The following is a 19871-nucleotide window of genomic DNA, read 5'->3' as shown; positions in this document are numbered from 1 at the left end:
GCACATGCTATGTGGGTGAAATGATGATACCATGCCAAGTTTCGACATTTTCAGAGTTCATTTTGTAGTGATTTTCAATTTCACGGTCATTTAGCTCTCTAAATAAATCGGTAAATGACTAAAAATTAGCAAATGATGTCAGAAAGTTTTGAAAATTGATGACGTCACTTTGAATGGTGCGTACGGAACGCAAAAGAGTCTGGAGTCGTAATAAGTTAAAAAAATTAACTGCCCATGTAACAGATGAGTTCTCGTCCGAAACCCTGATACTTCGAAAAAGATTGTCCAGTTTGTACACGAAGTGCGTCCAGTTTTTGCCGTAACCCTCTCTACTCTTTTGCACATGCTATGTGGGTGAAATGATGATACCATGCCAAGTTTCGACATTTTCAGAGTTCATTTTTTAGTGATTTTCAATTTCACGGTCATTTAGCTCTCTAAACAAATCGGTAAATGACTAAAAAATAGCAAATGATGTCAGAAAGTTTTGAAAATTGATGGCGTCGCTTTGAATGGTGCGTACAGAACGCAAAAAAGTCTGGAGTCGTAATAAGTTTGAAAAAATTAAGTGCCCATGTAACAGATGAGTTCTCGTCAGAAACCCTGATACTTCGAAAGAGATTGTCCAGTTTGTACACGAAGTGCGTCCGGTATTTGCCTTAACCCTCTCTACTCTTTTGCACAAGCTATGTGGGTGAAATGATGATACGATGCCAAGTTTCGACATTTTCAGAGTTCATTTTGTAGTGATTTTCAATTTCACGGTCATTTAGCTCTCTAAACGAATCGGTAAATGACTAAAAAATAGCAAATGATGTCAGAAAGTTTTGAAAATTGATGACGTCGCTTTGAATGGTGCGTACAGAACGCAAAAAAAGTCTGGAGTTGTAATAAGTTTAAAAAAATGAAGTGCCGGTGTAACAGATGAGTTCTCGTCAGAAACCCTGATACTCCGAAAGAGATTGTCCAGTTTGTACACGAAGTGCGTCCAGTTTTTGCCTTAACCCTCTCTACTCTTTTGCACATGCTATGTGGGTGAAATGATGATACCATGCCAAGTTTCGACATTTTCAGAGTTCATTTTGTAGGGATTTTCAATTTCACGGTCATTTAGCTCTCTAAACAAATCGGTAAATGACTGAAAAATAGCAAATGATGTCAGAAAGCTTTGAAAATTGATGACGTCGCTTTGAATGGTGCGTACGGAATGCAAAAAAAGTCTGCAGTTGTAATAAGTTTAAAAAAATGAAGTGCCAGTGTAATAGATGAGTTCTCGTCCGAAACCCTGATACTCCGAAAGAGATTGTCCAGTTTGTACATGAAGTGCATCCAGTTTTTTCGGTAACCCTCTCTACTCTTTTGCACATGCTATGTGGGTGAAATGATGACACCATGCCAAGTTTCAACATTTTCAGAGTTCATTTTGTAGTGATTTTCAATTTCACGGTCATTTAGCTCCCTAAACAAATCGGTAAATGACTGAAAAATAGCAAATGATGTCAGAAAGTTTTGAAAATTGATGACGTCGCTTTGAATGGTGTGTACGGAACGCAAAAAAAGTCTGGAGTTGTAATAAGTTTAAAAAAATGAAGTGCCAGTGTAACAGATGAGTTCTCGTCCGAAACCCTGATACTCCGAAAGAGATTGTCCAGTTTGTACACGTAGTGCGTCCAGTTTTGCCGTAACCCTCGCTACTCTTTTGCACATGCTATGTGGGTGAAATGATGAAACCATGCCAAGTTTCGACATTTTCAGAGTTCATTTTGTAGTGATTTTCAATTTCACGGTCATTTAGCTCTCTAAACAAATCGGTAAATGACTAAAAAATAGCAAATGATGTCAGAAAGTTTTGAAAATTGATGACGTCGCTTTGAATGGTGCGTACGGAACGCAAAAAAAGTCTGGAGTTTTAATAAGTTTAAAAAAATGAAGTGCCAGTGTAACGGATGAGTTCTCGTCCGAAACCCTCATACTCCGAAAGAGATTGTCCAGTTTGTACACGAAGTGCCTCCAGTTTTTGCCGTAACCCTCTCTACTCTATTGCACATGCTATGTGGGTGAAATGATGATACCATGCCAAGTTTCGACATTTTCAGAGTTCATTTTGTAGTGATTTTCAATTTCACGGTCATTTAGCTCTCTAAATAAATCGGTAAATGACTAAAAATTAGCAAATGATGTCAGAAAGTTTTGAAAATTGATGACGTCACTTTGAATGGTGCGTACGGAACGCAAAAGAGTCTGGAGTCGTAATAAGTTAAAAAAAATTAACTGCCCATGTAACAGATGAGTTCTCGTCCGAAACCCTGATACTTCGAAAGAGATTGTCCAGTTTGTACACGAAGTGCGTCCAGTTTTTGCCGTAACCCTCTCTACTCTTTTGCACATGCTATGTGGGTGAAATGATGATACCATGCCAAGTTTCGACATTTTCAGAGTTCATTTTGTAGTGATTTTCAATTTCACGGTCATTTAGCTCTCTAAACAAATCGGTAAATGACTAAAAAATAGCAAATGATGTCAGAAAGTTTTGAAAATTGATGACGTCGCTTTGAATGGTGCGTACAGAACGCAAAACAGTCTGGAGTCGTAATAAGTTTAAAAAAATTAAGTGCCCATGTAACAGATGAGTTCTCGTCAGAAACCTTGATACTTCGAAAGAGATTGTCCAGTTTGTACACGAAGTGCGTCCGGTTTTTGCCTTAACCCTCTCTACTCTTTTGCACAAGCTATGTGGGTGAAATGATGATACGATGCCAAGTTTCGACATTTTCAGAGTTCATTTTGTAGTGATTTTCAATTTCACGGTCATTTAGCTCTCTAAACGAATCGGTAAATGACTAAAAACTAGCAAATGATGTCAGAAAGTTTTGAAAATTGATGACGTCGCTTTGAATGGTGCGTACAGAACGCAAAAAAAGTCTGGAGTTGTAATAAGTTTAAAAAAATGAAGTGCCGGTGTAACAGATGAGTTCTCGTCAGAAACCCTGATACACCGAAAGAGATTGTCCAGTTTGTACACGAAGTGCGTCCAGTTTTTGCCTTAACCCTCTCTACTTTTTTGCACATGCTATGTGGGTGAAATGATGATACCATGCCAAGTTTCGACATTTTCAGAGTTCATTTTGTAGGGATTTTCAATTTCACGGTCATTTAGCTCTCTAAACAAATCGGTAAATGACTGAAAAATAGCAAATGATGTGAGGAAGTTTTGAAAATTGATGACGTCGCTTTGAATGGTGTGTACGGAACGCAAAAAAAGTCTGGAGTTGTAATAAGTTTAAAAAAATGAAGTGCCAGTGTAACAGATGAGTTCTCGTCCGAAACCCTGATACTCCGAAAGAGATTGTCCAGTTTGTACACGAAGTGCGTCCAGTTTTTGCCGTAACCCTCTCTACTCTTTTGCACATGCTATGTGGGTGAAATGATGAAACCATGCCAAGTTTCGACATTTTCAGAGTTCATTTTGTAGTGATTTTCAATTTCACGGTCATTTAGCTCTCTAAACAAATCGGTAAATGACTAAAAAATAGCAAATGATGTCAGAAAGTTTTGAAAATTGATGACGTCGCTTTGAATGGTGCGTACGGAACGCAAAAAAAGTCTGGAGTTTTAATAAGTTTAAAAAAATGAAGTGCCAGTGTAACGGATGAGTTCTCGTCCGAAACCATCATACTCCGAAAGAGATTGTCCAGTTTGTACACGAAGTGCGTCCAGTTTTGCCGTAACCCTCTCTACTCTTTTGCACATGCTATGTGGGTGAAATGATGAAACCATGCCAAGTTTCGACATTTTCAGAGTTCATTTTGTAGTGATTTTCAATTTCACGGTCATTTAGCTCTCTAAACAAATCGGTAAATGACTAAAAAATAGCAAATGATGTCAGAAAGTTTTGAAAATTGATGACATCGCTTTGAATGGTGCGTACGGAACGCAAAAAAAGTCTGGAGTTTTAATAAGTTTAAAAAAATGAAGTGCCAGTGTAACGGATGAGTTCTCGTCCGAAACCCTCATACTCCGAAAGAGATTGTCCAGTTTGTACACGAAGTGCCTCCAGTTTTTGCCGTAACCCTCTCTACTCTATTGCACATGCTATGTGGGTGAAATGATGATACCATGCCAAGTTTCGACATTTTCAGAGTTCATTTTGTAGTGATTTTCAATTTCACGGTCATTTAGCTCTCTAAATAAATCGGTAAATGACTAAAAATTAGCAAATGATGTCAGAAAGTTTTGAAAATTGATGACGTCACTTTGAATGGTGCGTACGGAACGCAAAAGAGTCTGGAGTCGTAATAAGTTCAAAAAAATTAACTGCCCATGTAACAGATGAGTTCTCGTCCGAAACCCTGATACTTCGAAAGAGATTGTCCAGTTTGTACACGAAGTGCGTCCAGTTTTTGCCGTAACCCTCTCTACTCTTTTGCACATGCTATGTGGGTGAAATGATGATACCATGCCAAGTTTCGACATTTTCAGAGTTCATTTTGTAGTGATTTTCAATTTCACGGTCATTTAGCTCTCTAAACAAATCGGTAAATGACTAAAAAATAGCAAATGATGTCAGAAAGTTTTGAAAATTGATGACGTCGCTTTGAATGGTGCGTACAGAACGCAAAACAGTCTGGAGTCGTAATAAGTTTAAAAAAATTAAGTGCCCATGTAACAGATGAGTTCTCGTCAGAAACCTTGATACTTCGAAAGAGATTGTCCAGTTTGTACACGAAGTGCGTCCGGTTTTTGCCTTAACCCTCTCTACTCTTTTGCACAAGCTATGTGGGTGAAATGATGATACGATGCCACGTTTCGACATTTTCAGAGTTCATTTTGTAGTGATTTTCAATTTCACGGTCATTTAGCTCTCTAAACGAATCGGTAAATGACTAAAAACTAGCAAATGATGTCAGAAAGTTTTGAAAATTGATGACGTCGCTTTGAATGGTGCGTACAGAACGCAAAAAAAGTCTGGAGTTGTAATAAGTTTAAAAAAATGAAGTGCCGGTGTAACAGATGAGTTCTCGTCAGAAACCCTGATACACCGAAAGAGATTGTCCAGTTTGTACACGAAGTGCGTCCAGTTTTTGCCTTAACCCTCTCTACTTTTTTGCACATGCTATGTGGGTGAAATGATGATACCATGCCAAGTTTCGACATTTTCAGAGTTCATTTTGTAGGGATTTTCAATTTCACGGTCATTTAGCTCTCTAAACAAATCGGTAAATGACTGAAAAATAGCAAATGATGTGAGGAAGTTTTGAAAATTGATGACGTCGCTTTGAATGGTGTGTACGGAACGCAAAAAAAGTCTGGAGTTGTAATAAGTTTAAAAAAATGAAGTGCCAGTGTAACAGATGAGTTCTCGTCCGAAACCCTGATACTCCGAAAGAGATTGTCCAGTTTGTACACGAAGTGCGTCCAGTTTTTGCCGTAACCCTCTCTACTCTTTTGCACATACTATGTGGGTGAAATGATGAAACCATGCCAAGTTTCGACATTTTCAGAGTTCATTTTGTAGTGATTTTCAATTTCACGGTCATTTAGCTCTCTAAACAAATCGGTAAATGACTAAAAAATAGCAAATGATGTCAGAAAGTTTTGAAAATTGATGATGTCGCTTTGAATGGTGCGTACGGAACGCAAAAAAAGTCTGGAGTTTTAATAAGTTTAAAAAAATGAAGTGCCAGTGTAACGGATGAGTTCTCGTCCGAAACCCTCATACTCCGAAAGAGATTGTCCAGTTTGTACACGAAGTGCCTCCAGTTTTTGCCGTAACCCTCTCTACTCTATTGCACATGCTATGTGGGTGAAATGATGATACCATGCCAACTTTCGACATTTTCAGAGTTCATTTTGTAGTGATTTTCATTTCACGGTCATTTAGCTCTTTAAATAAATCGGTAAATGACTAAAAATTAGCAAATGATGTCAGAAAGTTTTGAAAATTGATGACGTCACTTTGAATGGTGCGTACGGAACGCAAAAGAGTCTGGAGTCGTAATAAGTTTAAAAAAATTAACTGCCCATGTAACAGATGAGTTCTCGTCCGAAACCCTGATACTCCGAAAGAGATTGTCCAGTTTGTACACGAAGTGCATCCAGTTTTTTCCGTAACCCTCTCTACTCTTTTGCACATGCTATGTGGGTGAAATGATGACACCATGCCAAGTTTCAACATTTTTAGAGTTCATTTTGTAGTGATTTTCAATTTCACGGTCATTTAGCTCCCTAAACAAATCGGTAAATGACTGAAAAATAGCAAATGATGTCAGAAAGTTTTGAAAATTGATGACGTCGCTTTGAATGGTGTGTACGGAACGCAAAAAAAGTCTGGAGTTGTAATAAGTTTAAAAAAATGAAGTGCCAGTGTTACAGATGAGTTCTCGTCCGAAACCCCTATACTCCGAAAGAGATTGTCCAGTTTGTACACGAAGTGCGTCCAGTGTTTGCCGTAACCCTCTCTACTCTTTTTCACATGCTATGTGGGTGAAATGATGAAACCATGCCAAGTTTCGACATTTTCAGAGTTCATTTTGTAGTGATTTTCAATTTCACGGTCATTTAGCTCTCTAAACGAATCGGTAAATGACTAAAAAATAGCAAATGATGTCAGAAAGTTTTGAAAATTGATGACGTCGCTTTGAATGGTGCGTAGGGAACGCAAAAAAAGTCTGGAGTTGTAATAAGTTTAAAAAAATGAAGTGCCGGTGTAACAGATGAGTTCTCGTCAGAAACCCTGATACTCCGAAAGAGATTGTCCAGTTTGTACACGAAGTGCGTCCAGTTTTTGCCTTAACCCTCTCTACTCTTTTGCACATGCTATGTGGGTGAAATGATGATACCATGCCAAGTTTCGACATTTTCAGAGTTCATTTTGTAGGGATTTTCAATTTCACGGTCATTTAGCTCTCTAAACGAATCGGTAAATGACTGAAAAATAGCAAATGATGTCAGAAAGCTTTGAAAATCGATGACGTCGCTTTGAATGGTGCGTACGGAACGCAAAAAAAGTCTGCAGTTGTAATAAGTTTAAAAAAATGAAGTGCCAGTGTAACAGATGAGTTCTCGTCCGAAACCCTGATACTCCGAAAGAGATTGTCCAGTTTTACACGAAGTGCGTCCAGTTTTTGCCGTAACCCTCTCTACTCTTTTGCACATGCTATGTGGGTGAAATGATGAAACCATGCCAAGTTTCAACATTTTCAGAGTTCATTTTGTAGTGATTTTCAATTTCACGGTCATTTAGCTCCCTAAACAAATCGGTAAATGACTGAAAAATAGCAAATGATGTCAGAAAGTTTTGAAAATTGATGACGTCGCTTTGAATGGTGTGTACGGAACGCAAAAAAAGTCTGGAGTTGTAATAAGTTTAAAAAAATGAAGTGCCAGTGTAACAGATGAGTTCTCGTCCGAAACCCTGATACTCCGAAAGAGATTGTCCAGTTTGTACATGAAGTGCGTCCAGTTTTTGCCGTAACCCTCTCTACTCTTTTGCACATGCTATGTGGGTGAAATGATGAAACCATGCCAAGTTTCGACATTTTCAGAGTTCATTTTGTAGTGATTTTCAATTTCACGGTCATTTAGCTCTCTAAACAAATCGGTAAATGACTGAAAAATAGCAAATGATGTCAGAAAGTTTTGAAAATTGATGATGTCGCTTTGAATGGTGCGTACGGAACGCAAAAAAGTCTGGAGTTGTAATAAGTTTAAAAAAATAAAGTGCCCATGTAACAGATGAGTTCTCGTCAGAAACCCTGATACTCCGAAAGTGATTGTCTAGTTTGTACACGAAGTGCGTCCAGTTTTTGCCTTAACCCTCTCTACTCTTTTGCACATGCTATGTGGGTGAAATGATGATACCATGCCAAGTTTCGACATTTTCAGAGTTCATTTTGTAGTGATTTTCAATTTCACGGTCATTTAGCTCTCTAAACAAATCGGTAAATGACTAAAAAATAGCAAATGATGTCAGAAAGTTTTGAAAATTGATGACGTCGCTTTGAATGGTGCGTACGGAACGCAAAAACTGTCTGGAGTTGTAATAAGTTTAAAAAAATGAAGTGCCAATGTAACAGATGAGTTCTCGTCCGAAACCCTGATACTCCGAAAGAGATTGTCCAGTTTGTACACGAAGTGCGTCCAGTTTTTGCCGTAACCCTCTCTACTCTTTTGCACATGCTTTGTGGGTGAAATGATGACACCATGCCAAGTTTCAACATTTTCAGAGTTCATTTTGTAGTGATTTTCAATTTCACGGTCATTTAGCTCCCTAAACAAATCGGTAAATGACTGAAAAATAGCAAATGATGTCAGAAAGTTTTGAAAATTGATGACGTCGCTTTGAATGGTGTGTACGGAACGCAAAAAAAGTCTGGAGTTGTAATAAGTTCAAAAAAATGAAGTGCCAGTGTTACAGATGAGTTCTCGTCCGAAACCCTGATACTCCGAAAGAGATTGTCCAGTTTGTACACGAAGTGCGTCCAGTTTTTGCCGTAACCCTCTCTACTCTTTTGCACATGCTATGTGGGTGAAATGATGAAACCATGCCAAGTTTCGACTTTTTCAGAGTTCATTTTGTAGTGATTTTCAATTTCACGGTCATTTAGCTCTCTAAACAAATCGGTAAATGACTAAAAAATAGCAAATGATGTCAGAAAGTTTTGAAAATTGATGACGTCGCTTTGAATGGTGCGTAGGGAACGCAAAAAAAGTCTGGAGTAGTAATAAGTTTAAAAAAATGAAGTGCCGGTGTAACAGATGAGTTCTCGTCAGAAACCCTGATACTCCGAAAGCGATTGTCCAGTTTGTACACGAAGTGCGTCCAGTTTTTGCCGTAACCCTCTCTACTCTTTTGCACATGCTATGTGGGTGAAATGATGATACCATGCCAAGTTTCGACATTTTCAGAGTTCATTTTGTAGTGATTATCAATTTCACGGTCATTTAGCTATCTAAACAAATCGGTAAATGACTGAAAAATAGCAAATGATGTCAGAAAGGTTTGAAAATTGATGACGTCGCTTTGAAAGGTGCGTACGGAACGCAAAAAAAGTCTGGAGATGTAATAAGTTTAAAAAAATGAAGTGCCAGTGTAACAGATGAGTTCTCGTCCGAAACCCTGATACTCCGAAAGAGATTGTCCAGTTTTACACGAAGTGCGTCCAGTTTTTGCCGTAACCCTCTCTACTCTTTTGCACATGCTATGTGGGTGAAATGATGAAACCATGCCAAGTTTCAACATTTTCAGAGTTCATTTTGTAGTGATGTTCAATTTCACGGTCATTTAGCTCCCTAAACAAATCGGTAAATGACTGAAAAATAGCAAATGATGTCAGAAAGTTTTGAAAATTGATGACGTCGCTTTGAATGGTGTGTACGGAACGCAAAAAAAGTCTGGAGTTGTAATAAGTTTAAAAAAATGAAGTGCCAGTGTAACAGATGAGTTCTCGTCCGAAACCCTGATACTCCGAAAGAGATTGTCCAGTTTGTACACGAAGTGCGTCCAGTTTTTGCCGTAACCCTCTCTACTCTTTTGCACATGCTATGTGGGTGAAATGATGAAACCATGCCAAGTTTCGACATTTTCAGAGTTCATTTTGTAGTGATTTCAATTTCACGGTCATTTAGCTCTCTAAACAAATCGGTAAATGACTGAAAAATAGCAAATGATGTGAGAATGTTTTGAAAATTGATGACGTCGCTTTGAATGGTGCGTACGGAACACAAAAAAGTCTGGAGTCGTAATAAGTTTAAAAAAATGAAGTGCCCATGTAACAGATGAGTTCTCGTCAGAAACCCTGATACTCCGAAAGCGATTGTCTAGTTTGTACACGAAGTGCGTCCAGTTTTTGCCTTAACCCTCTCTAATCTTTTGCACATGCTATGTGGGTGAAATGATGATACCATGCCAAGTTTCGACATTTTCAGAGTTCATTTTGTAGTGATTTTCAATTTCACGGTCATTTAGCTCTCTAAACAAATCGGTAAATGACTAAAAATAGCAAATGATGTCAGAAAGTTTTGAAAATTGATGACGTCGCTTTGAATTGTTCGTACGGAACGCAAAAAAGTCTGGAGTCGTAATAAGTTTAAAAAAATAAAGTGCCCATGTAACAGATGAGTTCTCGTCAGAAACGCTGATACTTCGAAAGAGATTGTCCAGTTTGTACACGAAGTGCGTCCATTTTCTGCCTTAACCCTCTCTACTCTTTTGCACATGCTATGTGGGTGAAATGATGATACCATGCCAAGTTTCGACATTTTCAGAGTTCATTTTGTAGTGATTTTCAATTTCACGGTCATTTAGCTCTCTAAACAAATTGGTAAATGACTAAAAAATAGCAAATGATGTCAGAAAGTTTTGAAAATTGATGACGTCGCTTTGAATGGTGCGTACGGAACACAAAAAAAGTCTGGAGTCGTAATAAGTTTACAAAAATGAAGTGCCAGTGTAACAGATGAGTTCTCGTCCGAAACCCTGATACTCCGAAAGAGATTGTCCAGTTTTACACGAAGTGCGTCCAGTTTTTGCCGTAACCCTCTCTACTCTTTTGCACATGCTATGTGGGTGAAATGATGAAACCATGCCAAGTTTCAACATTTTCAGAGTTCATTTTGTAGTGATGTTCAATTTCACGGTCATTTAGCTCCCTAAACAAATCGGTAAATGACTGAAAAATAGCAAATGATGTCAGAAAGTTTTGAAAATTGATGACGTCGCTTTGAATGGTGTGTACGGAACGCAAAAAAAGTCTGGAGTTGTAATAAGTTTAAAAAAATGAAGTGCCAGTGTAACAGATGAGTTCTCGTCCGAAACCCTGATACTCCGAAAGAGATTGTCCAGTTTGTACACGAAGTGCGTCCAGTTTTTGCCGTAACCCTCTCTACTCTTTTGCACATGCTATGTGGGTGAAATGATGAAACCATGCCAAGTTTCGACATTTTCAGAGTTCATTTTGTAGTGATTTCAATTTCACGGTCATTTAGCTCTCTAAACAAATCGGTAAATGACTGAAAAATAGCAAATGATGTGAGAATGTTTTGAAAATTGATGACGTCGCTTTGAATGGTGCGTACGGAACACAAAAAAGTCTGGAGTCGTAATAAGTTTAAAAAAATGAAGTGCCCATGTAACAGATGAGTTCTCGTCAGAAACCCTGATACTCCGAAAGCGATTGTCTAGTTTGTACACGAAGTGCGTCCAGTTTTTGCCTTAACCCTCTCTAATCTTTTGCACATGCTATGTGGGTGAAATGATGATACCATGCCAAGTTTCGACATTTTCAGAGTTCATTTTGTAGTGATTTTTCAATTTCACGGTCATTTAGCTCTCTAAACAAATCGGTAAATGACTAAAAATAGCAAATGATGTCAGAAAGTTTTGAAAATTGATGACGTCGCTTTGAATTGTTCGTACGGAACGCAAAAAAGTCTGGAGTCGTAATAAGTTTAAAAAAATAAAGTGCCCATGTAACAGATGAGTTCTCGTCAGAAACGCTGATACTTCGAAAGAGATTGTCCAGTTTGTACACGAAGTGCGTCCATTTTCTGCCTTAACCCTCTCTACTCTTTTGCACATGCTATGTGGGTGAAATGATGATACCATGCCAAGTTTCGACATTTTCAGAGTTCATTTTGTAGTGATTTTCAATTTCACGGTCATTTAGCTCTCTAAACAAATTGGTAAATGACTAAAAAATAGCAAATGATGTCAGAAAGTTTTGAAAATTGATGACGTCGCTTTGAATGGTGCGTACGGAACACAAAAAAAGTCTGGAGTCGTAATAAGTTTACAAAAATGAAGTGCCAGTGTAACAGATGAGTTCTCGTCCGAAACCCTGATACTACGAAAGAGATTGTCCAGTTTGTACACGAAGTGCGTCCAGTTTTTGCCGTAACCCTCTCTACTCTTTTGCACATGCTATGTGGGTGAAATGATGATACCATGCCAAGTTTTGACATTTTCAGAGTTCATTTTGTAGTGATTTTTAATTTCACGGTCATTTAGCTCTCTAAACAAATCGGTAAATGACTAAAAAATAGCAAATGATGTCAGAAAGTTTTGAAAATTGATGACGTCGCTTTGAATGGTGCGTACGGAACGCAAAAAAGTCTGGAGTCGTAATAAGTTTAAAAAAATTAAGTGCCCCTGTAACAGATGAGTTCTCGTCAGAAACCCTGATACTTCGAAAGAGATTGTCCAGTTTGTACACGAAGTGCGTCCAGTTTTTTCCGTAACCCTCTCTACTCTTTTGCACATGCTATGTGGGTGAAATGATGATACCATGCCAAGTTTCGACATTTTCAGAGTTCATTTTGTAGTGATTTTCAATTTCACGGTCATTTAGCTCTCTAAACAAATCGGTAAATGACTGAAAAATAGCAAATGATGTCAGAAAGTTTTCAAAATTGATGACGTCGCTTTGAATGGTGCGTACGGAACGCAAAAAAAGTCTGGAGTCGTAATAAGTTTAAAAAAATGAAGTGTCAGTGTAACAGATGAGTTCTCGTCCGAAACCCTGATACTCCGAAAGAGATTGTCCAGTTTGTACACGAAGTGCGTCCAGTTTTTGCCGTCACCCTCTCTACTCTTTTGCACATGCTATGTGGGTGAAATGATGATACCATGCCAAGTTTCGTCATTTTCAGAGTTCATTTTATAGTGATTTTCAATTTCACGGTCATTTAGCTCTCTAAACAAATCAGTAAATGACTGACAAATAGCAAATGATGTCAGAAAGTTTTGAAAATTGATGACGTCGCTTTGAATGGTGCGTACGGAACGCAAAAAAGTCTGGAGTTTTAATAAGTTTAAAAAAATGAAGTGCCCATGTAACAGATGAGTTCTCGTCAGAAACCCTGATACTCCGAAAGCGATTGTCGAGTTTGTACACGAAGTGCGTCCAATTTTTGCCTTAACCCTCTCAACTCTTTTGCACATGCTATGTGGGTGAAATGATGATACCATGCCAAGTTTTGACATTTTTAGAGTTCATTTTGTAGTGATTTTCAATTTCACGGTCATTTAGCTCTCTAAACAAATCGGTAAATGACTGAAAAATAGCAAATGATGTCAGAAAGTTTTGAAAATTGATGACGTCGCTTTGAATGGTGCGTACGGAACGCAAAAAAAGTCTGGAGTCGTAATAAGTTTAAAAAAATGAAGTGCCAATGTAACAGATGAGTTCTCGTCCGAAACCCTGATACTCCGAAAGAGATTGTCCAGTTTGTACACGAAGTGCGTCCAGTTTTTGCCGTAACCCTCTCTACTCTTTTGCACATGCTATGTGGGTGAAATGATGAAACCATGCCAAGTTTCAACATTTTCAGAGTTCATTTTGTAGTGATTTTCAATTTCACGGTCATTTAGCTCTCTAAACAAATCGGTAAATGACTAAAAAATAGCAAAAGATGTCAGAAAGTTTTGAAAATTGATGACGTCGCTTTGAATGGTGCGTACGGAATGCAAAAAAAGTCTGCAGTTGTAATAAGTTTAAAAAAATGAAGTGCCAGTGTAATAGATGAGTTCTCGTCCGAAACCCTGATACTCCGAAAGAGATTGTCCAGTTTGTACATGAAGTGCATCCAGTTTTTTCCGTAACCCTCTCTACTCTTTTGCACATGCTATGTGGGTGAAATGATGACACCATGCCAAGTTTCAACATTTTCAGAGTTCATTTTGTAGTGATTTTCAATTTCACGGTCATTTAGCTCCCTAAACAAATCGGTAAATGACTGAAAAATAGCAAATGATGTCAGAAAGTTTTGAAAATTGATGACGTCGCTTTGAATGGTGTGTACGGAACGCAAAAAAAGTCTGGAGTTGTAATAAGTTTAAAAAAATGAAGTGCCAGTGTAACAGATGAGTTCTCGTCCGAAACCCTGATACTCCGAAAGAGATTGTCCAGTTTGTACACGAAGTGCGTCCAGTTTTGCCGTAACCCTCTCTACTCTTTTGCACATGCTATGTGGGTGAAATGATGAAACTATGCCAAGTTTCGACATTTTCAGAGTTCATTTTGTAGTGATTTTCAATTTCACGGTCATTTAGCTCTCTAAACAAATCGGTAAATGACTAAAAAATAGCAAATGATGTCAGAAAGTTTTGAAAATTGATGACGTCGCTTTGAATGGTGCGTACGGAACGCAAAAAAAGTCTGGAGTTTTAATAAGTTTAAAAAAATGAAGTGCCAGTGTAACGGATGAGTTCTCGTCCGAAACCCTCATACTCCGAAAGAGATTGTCCAGTTTGTACACGAAGTGCCTCCAGTTTTTGCCGTAACCCTCTCTACTCTATTGCACATGCTATGTGGGTGAAATGATGATACCATGCCAAGTTTCGACATTTTCAGAGTTCATTTTGTAGTGATTTTCAATTTCACGGTCATTTAGCTCTCTAAATAAATCGGTAAATGACTAAAAATTAGCAAATGATGTCAGAAAGTTTTGAAAATTGATGACGTCACTTTGAATGGTGCGTACGGAACGCAAAAGAGTCTGGAGTCGTAATAAGTTAAAAAATTAACTGCCCATGTAACAGATGAGTTCTCGTCCGAAACCCTGATACTTCGAAAAAGATTGTCCAGTTTGTACACGAAGTGCGTCCAGTTTTTGCCGTAACCCTCTCTACTCTTTTGCACATGCTATGTGGGTGAAATGATGATACCATGCCAAGTTTCGACATTTTCAGAGTTCATTTTGTAGTGATTTTCAATTTCACGGTCATTTAGCTCTCTAAACAAATCGGTAAATGACTAAAAAATAGCAAATGATGTCAGAAAGTTTTGAAAATTGATGGCGTCGCTTTGAATGGTGCGTACAGAACGCAAAAAAGTCTGGAGTCGTAATAAGTTTGAAAAAATTAAGTGCCCATGTAACAGATGAGTTCTCGTCAGAAACCCTGATACTTCGAAAGAGATTGTCCAGTTTGTACACGAAGTGCGTCCGGTATTTGCCTTAACCCTCTCTACTCTTTTGCACAAGCTATGTGGGTGAAATGATGATACGATGCCAAGTTTCGACATTTTCAGAGTTCATTTTGTAGTGATTTTCAATTTCACGGTCATTTAGCTCTCTAAACGAATCGGTAAATGACTAAAAAATAGCAAATGATGTCAGAAAGTTTTGAAAATTGATGACGTCGCTTTGAATGGTGCGTACAGAACGCAAAAAAAGTCTGGAGTTGTAATAAGTTTAAAAAAATGAAGTGCCGGTGTAACAGATGAGTTCTCGTCAGAAACCCTGATACTCCGAAAGAGATTGTCCAGTTTGTACACGAAGTGCGTCCAGTTTTTGCCTTAACCCTCTCTACTCTTTTGCACATGCTATGTGGGTGAAATGATGATACCATGCCAAGTTTCGACATTTTCAGAGTTCATTTTGTAGGGATTTTCAATTTCACGGTCATTTAGCTCTCTAAACAAATCGGTAAATGACTGAAAAATAGCAAATGATGTCAGAAAGCTTTGAAAATTGATGACGTCGCTTTGAATGGTGCGTACGGAATGCAAAAAAAGTCTGCAGTTGTAATAAGTTTAAAAAAATGAAGTGCCAGTGTAACAGATGAGTTCTCGTCCGAAACCCTGATACTCCGAAAGAGATTGTCCAGTTTGTACACGAAGTGCGTCCAGTTTTTGCCGTAACCCTCTCTACTCTTTTGCACATGCTATGTGGGTGAAATGATGAAACCATGCCAAGTTTCAACATTTTCAGAGTTCATTTTGTAGTGATTTTCAATTTCACGGTCATTTAGCTCTCTAAACAAATCGGTAAATGACTAAAAAATAGCAAATGATGTCAGAAAGTTTTGAAAATTGATGACGTCGCTTTGAATGGTGCGTACGGAACGCAAAAAAAGTCTGGAGTTGTAATAAGTTTAAAAAAATGAAGTGCCAGTGTAACAGATGAGTTCTCGTCCGAAACCCTGATACTCCGAAAGAGATTGTCCAGTTTGTACACGAAGTGCGTCCAGTTTTGCCGTAACCCTCTCTACTCTTTTGCACATGCTATGTGGGTGAAATGATGAAACCATGCCAAGTTTCGACATTTTCAGAGTTCATTTTGTAGTGATTTTCAATTTCACGGTCATTTAGCTCTCTAAACAAATCGGTAAATGACTAAAAAATAGCAAATGATGTCAGAAAGTTTTGAAAATTGATGACGTCGCTTTGAATGGTGCGTACGGAACGCAAAAAAAGTCTGGAGTTTTAATAAGTTTAAAAAAATGAAGTGCCAGTGTAACGGATGAGTTCTCGTCCGAAACACTCATACTCCGAAAGAGATTGTCCAGTTTGTACACGAAGTGCCTCCAGTTTTTGCCGTAACCCTCTCTACTCTATTGCACATGCTATGTGGGTGAAATGATGATACCATGCCAAGTTTCGACATTTTCAGAGTTCATTTTGTAGTGATTTTCAATTTCACGGTCATTTAGCTCTCTAAATAAATCGGTAAATGACTAAAAATTAGCAAATGATGTCAGAAAGTTTTGAAAATTGATGACGTCACTTTGAATGGTGCGTACGGAACGCAAAAGAGTCTGGAGTCGTAATAAGTTAAAAAAAATTAACTGCCCATGTAACAGATGAGTTCTCGTCCGAAACCCTGATACTTCGAAAGAGATTGTCCAGTTTGTACACGAAGTGCGTCCAGTTTTTGCCGTAACCCTCTCTACTCTTTTGCACATGCTATGTGGGTGAAATGATGATACCATGCCAAGTTTCGACATTTTCAGAGTTCATTTTGTAGTGATTTTCAATTTCACGGTCATTTAGCTCTCTAAACAAATCGGTAAATGACTAAAAAATAGCAAATGATGTCAGAAAGTTTTGAAAATTGATGACGTCGCTTTGAATGGTGCGTACGGAACGCAAAAAAGTCTAGAGTTGTAATAAGTTAAAAAAAATGAAGTGCCCATGTAACAGATGAGTTCTCGTCAGAAACCTTGATACTTCGAAAGAGATTGTCCAGTTTGTACACGAAGTGCGTCCGGTTTTTGCCTTAACCCTCTCTACTCTTTTGCACAAGCTATGTGGGTGAAATGATGATACGATGCCAAGTTTCGACATTTTCAGAGTTCATTTTGTAGTGATTTTCAATTTCACGGTCATTTAGCTCTCTAAACGAATCGGTAAATGACTAAAAACTAGCAAATGATGTCAGAAAGTTTTGAAAATTGATGACGTCGCTTTGAATGGTGCGTACAGAACGCAAAAAAAGTCTGGAGTTGTAATAAGTTTAAAAAAATGAAGTGCCGGTGTAACAGATGAGTTCTCGTCAGAAACCCTGATACACCGAAAGAGATTGTCCAGTTTGTACACGAAGTGCGTCCAGTTTTTGCCTTAACCCTCTCTACTTTTTTGCACATGCTATGTGGGTGAAATGATGATACCATGCCAAGTTTCGACATTTTCAGAGTTCATTTTGTAGGGATTTTCAATTTCACGGTCATTTAGCTCTCTAAACAAATCGGTAAATGACTGAAAAATAGCAAATGATGTGAGGAAGTTTTGAAAATTGATGACGTCGCTTTGAATGGTGTGTACGGAACGCAAAAAAAGTCTGGAGTTGTAATAAGTTTAAAAAAATGAAGTGCCAGTGTAACAGATGAGTTCTCGTCCGAAACCCTGATACTCCGAAAGAGATTGTCCAGTTTGTACACGAAGTGCGTCCAGTTTTTGCCGTAACCCTCTCTACTCTTTTGCACATGCTATGTGGGTGAAATGATGAAACCATGCCAAGTTTCGACATTTTCAGAGTTCATTTTGTAGTGATTTTCAATTTCACGGTCATTTAGCTCTCTAAACAAATCGGTAAATGACTAAAAAATAGCAAATGATGTCAGAAAGTTTTGAAAATTGATGACGTCGCTTTGAATGGTGCGTACGGAACGCAAAAAAAGTCTGGAGTTTTAATAAGTTTAAAAAAATGAAGTGCCAGTGTAACGGATGAGTTCTCGTCCGAAACCATCATACTCCGAAAGAGATTGTCCAGTTTGTACACGAAGTGCGTCCAGTTTTGCCGTAACCCTCTCTACTCTTTTGCACATGCTATGTGGGTGAAATGATGAAACCATGCCAAGTTTCGACATTTTCAGAGTTCATTTTGTAGTGATTTTCAATTTCACGGTCATTTAGCTCTCTAAACAAATCGGTAAATGACTAAAAAATAGCAAATGATGTCAGAAAGTTTTGAAAATTGATGACGTCGCTTTGAATGGTGCGTACGGAACGCAAAAAAAGTCTGGAGTTTTAATAAGTTTAAAAAAATGAAGTGCCAGTGTAACGGATGAGTTCTCGTCCGAAACCCTCATACTCCGAAAGAGATTGTCCAGTTTGTACACGAAGTGCCTCCAGTTTTTGCCGTAACCCTCTCTACTCTATTGCACATGCTATGTGGGTGAAATGATGATACCATGCCAAGTTTCGACATTTTCAGAGTTCATTTTGTAGTGATTTTCAATTTCACGGTCATTTAGCTCTCTAAATAAATCGGTAAATGACTAAAAATTAGCAAATGATGTCAGAAAGTTTTGAAAATTGATGACGTCACTTTGAATGGTGCGTACGGAACGCAAAAGAGTCTGGAGTCGTAATAAGTTAAAAAAAATTAACTGCCCATGTAACAGATGAGTTCTCGTCCGAAACCCTGATACTTCGAAAGAGATTGTCCAGTTTGTACACGAAGTGCGTCCAGTTTTTGCCGTAACCCTCTCTACTCTTTTGCACATGCTATGTGGGTGAAATGATGATACCATGCCAAGTTTCGACATTTTCAGAGTTCATTTTGTAGTGATTTTCAATTTCACGGTCATTTAGCTCTCTAAACAAATCGGTAAATGACTAAAAAATAGCAAATGATGTCAGAAAGTTTTGAAAATTGATGACGTCGCTTTGAATGGTGCGTACAGAACGCAAAACAGTCTGGAGTCGTAATAAGTTTAAAAAAATTAAGTGCCCATGTAACAGATGAGTTCTCGTCAGAAACCTTGATACTTCGAAAGAGATTGTCCAGTTTGTACACGAAGTGCGTCCGGTTTTTGCCTTAACCCTCTCTACTCTTTTGCACAAGCTATGTGGGTGAAATGATGATACGATGCCAAGTTTCGACATTTTCAGAGTTCATTTTGTAGTGATTTTCAATTTCACGGTCATTTAGCTCTCTAAACGAATCGGTAAATGACTAAAAACTAGCAAATGATGTCAGAAAGTTTTGAAAATTGATGACGTCGCTTTGAATGGTGCGTACAGAACGCAAAAAAAGTCTGGAGTTGTAATAAGTTTAAAAAAATGAAGTGCCGGTGTAACAGATGAGTTCTCGTCAGAAACCCTGATACACCGAAAGAGATTGTCCAGTTTGTACACGAAGTGCGTCCAGTTTTTGCCTTAACCCTCTCTACTTTTTTGCACATGCTATGTGGGTGAAATGATGATACCATGCCAAGTTTCGACATTTTCAGAGTTCATTTTGTAGGGATTTTCAATTTCACGGTCATTTAGCTCTCTAAACAAATCGGTAAATGACTGAAAAATAGCAAATGATGTGAGGAAGTTTTGAAAATTGATGACATCGCTTTGAATGGTGTGTACGGAACGCAAAAAAAGTCTGGAGTTGTAATAAGTTTAAAAAAATGAAGTGCCAGTGTAACAGATGAGTTCTCGTCCGAAACCCTGATACTCCGAAAGAGATTGTCCAGTTTGTACACGAAGTGCGTCCAGTTTTTGCCGTAACCCTCTCTACTCTTTTGCACATACTATGTGGGTGAAATGATGAAACCATGCCAAGTTTCGACATTTTCAGAGTTCATTTTGTAGTGATTTTCAATTTCACGGTCATTTAGCTCTCTAAACAAATCGGTAAATGACTAAAAAATA

Source organism: Aegilops tauschii, chromosome 5, assembly GCF_002575655.3.
Source record: "Aegilops tauschii subsp. strangulata cultivar AL8/78 chromosome 5, Aet v6.0, whole genome shotgun sequence".
Classification (NCBI taxonomy): domain Eukaryota; kingdom Viridiplantae; phylum Streptophyta; class Magnoliopsida; order Poales; family Poaceae; genus Aegilops; species Aegilops tauschii.
The sequence above is the reverse complement of the archived record's forward strand: the minus strand, read 5'-3'. Positions refer to the sequence as shown.